This window comes from Nuphar pumila, chromosome 4, assembly GCF_984573655.1.
Source record: "Nuphar pumila chromosome 4, dmNupPumi1.hap1.1, whole genome shotgun sequence".
In the NCBI taxonomy this organism is placed as follows: domain Eukaryota; kingdom Viridiplantae; phylum Streptophyta; class Magnoliopsida; order Nymphaeales; family Nymphaeaceae; genus Nuphar; species Nuphar pumila.
This window is the reverse complement of record NC_143252.1, coordinates 68,522,686-68,525,996: the sequence shown is the minus strand read 5'-3', so window position 1 is coordinate 68,525,996 and position 3,311 is coordinate 68,522,686.

Here is a 3,311-nt window from a genome sequence, read left to right as displayed (position 1 = left end):
TTTTAGAAGGTTACCGGTGTGAGAACCGGGTTTTTCAAATGTGCTCTATATATGATTGAAAAGTTTGAAAACAACCAGTGCGAGAACTGGGTTTTGAAGATGAGCTTAGATTTTTTTTTTTTTTCCAAAATAGTTTTTAGAAGATAATTCAGGATTTATCCCCTTATCCTGAACGGGGAAATAATAAAGAGAATACCTCATTGAAAGGAGGCATCGGGTTTATCCCTTAACCTGAAGGGGTAATTTGAAGATAAAAGTAGAGAAAATTTTTAATAAGATAGGAAAATTTGTTAAAACTTGACATAAACGAGCATTAACTTGATGTAAATCTGATCAAAGCAAAATGAATCAAATGAAAATAAAGATCACAAGGTCAATTAAGAATTAACAAAATTTTGAGGAAAAGAGTTTTTCGTCTAATCATGCCTGCATATGATGAGAAAGATTTTTATGAATTAAAAATGCCCCAGTATCATGGAGAAGAATGTAAGAATTGATAGAAGATCATTGTTTTTATTGAAATGGCTCTTTGAATAGTACAAAAGGTTTAGAATGAACATTTTAGGTATAAAACTTCTTCAAATGCAAAGCATTAATGGGATCTGGCATCTCCACTCCATCTGCGTTGATTAGACGATACGAATTGCGAGGCAAAGCTTCCTTAACCACATAAGGGCCTTCCCAATTGGGTGACCATTTGCCTTGTGGTCGATGCTTGAGATGAGCCGTTGATCTGAGTACCAAATCATTAACTCAAAATTTTCTCTCAATGACAGACTTGGCATAATGTCGAGCTATCCTCTGCCGATAAGCTTGAGCGTGCTCTGCTGCTTTGAGCCTCTTTTCATCCAGTAAATCTAGCTGCACCAATCTCTGCTGCTGATACTGATCAAGTGGTAATTCTATAAGTGAAGCAAATTTGAGGCTTTTGGATATAGAGAGGTAGCACCACTTCAGTCCCGTAAACAAGTTTTGAAGGAGTGGCGTTAGTCGGAGTCCGAATGGTGGTCCGATATGCCCAAAGCGCGTCATGAATTTTCTCATGTCAATCTCGACCTGTCTTCACAGTTCTTTCCAAAATACGAATCAAAATCTTATTGGTAGCCTCTGCTTGGCCGTTCCCTTGAGGATAATAGGGAGCTGAGAAATGATGGGAAATTCTGAATTTAGAACAGAAGGTTTTCATCCTCTCATTTTTGAAATGGGTTCCATTATCTGAGACAATATCATGTGGAATGCCAAAGCGGCAAAGAATGTTCTTGTGAATGAAAGAAACCACATGGCGGCCTTCTACTGTGCGTAGAGTAACAACTTCAACCCATTTTGTGAAATACTCTGTCGCAGCCAGGAAGTATTTGTGTCCGTTGGAAGCAGAAGGAGTAATCGGGCCAACAACGTCAAAAGCCCACATAGAAAATGGCCAACGAGAAACAACTGATTGTAGATATGCGGCCGGAGCATGAATGTAAGGCGCGTGCAACTGGCACTTGACGCACTTCTTCACAAATCTATGACAATCCTGCTGCATGGTATTCCAATAGTACCCTGCTCGAACGATCTGTTTGACGAGAGTCTGATAGCCGACATGGCCACCACAAATCCCTTCATGTGCCTCTTGGATAACTTCCATAGCTTCTTCTTTGTCTAAACACCTTGAATACTCAGAACTGAATCCACGACGGTAGAGGACATTGGCGAGAATGAAATATCGGGTAGACATACGCTGGATTGCACGTTGCTCCCTTTTAGGCATTTCTGGTGGAAATTCACCAGACTCAATGAAATTCTTGATACTTTGATACCAAGGCTTCTCCTTCTGATTGACCTGATTTACTTGCATAATTGAATCGAAAGCGGGTTGTTCGAGTCTGCCAACTTCGAAAGAGTGACATGACTCACCACCTTTGAATGATAAAATGGAGCCCAAACTGGCTAAGCCATCGGCTATCTGATTATGCTCTCTTCTGATGTGATTGAGCTGAAATTCTTCGAAGCTGTCAACAAGAGCTAAGACGATCTTCTGATATGGGATCAATTTGGGATCTTTCACTTGCCATTCAGTGTTAACTTGACTGACAACAAGTAGTGAGTCGCCAAAGGCGTGCACTCTCTTGACATTGAAACATTGCAGAATTTTGAGGCCTTGTATTAAAGCTTCATACTCGGCCATATTATGAGTGCATTGGAAACCAAGCTTAAGAGAATAAGGGATCATTTCTTTTTCTGGAGTGATCAACAGGACTCCAATCCCGATGCCAGACATATTTTTAGAGCCATCGAAGAACAAGTTCCAAACTGGGGGCTGTTGGACATTACAGATGTGCTCGTCAGGAAAATCATCCTCTGTTTTAATTTCTTCTGTCAGAGGGAAATCTGCCAACTGATCTGCGATCGCTTGGCCCTTAATCGACTTTTGAGAAACATACTCTAAGTCATATTGCATCAACAGGACTTGCCACTTTGCGATTCGTCCAGTGAGAAAAGGTTGTTCAAGAATGTATCTGAGCGGATTAAGTTTCGATAGAAACTTGATTTCAGAAGCCAACAAGTAATGTCTCAATTTCTGGCACATCCAGACCAGAGCCAGACAAGTCTTCTCCATCTGAGAATACTTCTTTTCATAATCAATGAATGTTTTGCTCACGTAGTAGATGGCGTGCTCTATCAGGCTGCCTTCTTCATACTGAGCGAGGAATCCACCACAAGCATTCTGATTGACAGAAATGTATAGTAAGAGAGGCTTTCCCAGCTTTGGCGGCTTCAAAACTGGTGGATTAAGGAGATACAGCTTGATGCGCTCAAACGAGAGCTGACATTCCGATCCCCATTCAAATTTAACTCCTTTTCTTAGCAAATGGTTAAAAGGCTCACATCTCATAGCCAAATTGGAGATGAACCTGCGAATAGACTGAATACGCCCTTGAAGGCTTCGCAATTCTCTCAGATTAGTTAGAGGCGGCATGTCAATAATGGCTTTTGCTTTAGCCGGATCCACCTCGATCCCTTTCTTGCTGATGATGAAGCCGAGCAGTTTGCCGGACTCTACTCCAAAAACACATTTTTGAGGGTTAAGTCTTAACTTGTAAAGAATAAGTCTTTCAAAAACTTGACTAAGAGCATCAAGGTGATCCTCTTCTTCTTTAGACTTAACCAAAATGTCATCCACATATGCATCCATGTTCTTATGCATTTGATCGTGGAAAATAACGGTCATTGCCCTTTGATAAGTTGCCCCGGCGTTTTTGAGCCCAAATGGCATAACTGTATAGCAGAAGGTTCCCCATGGAGTAGTAAATGAGGTCTTCGACTGA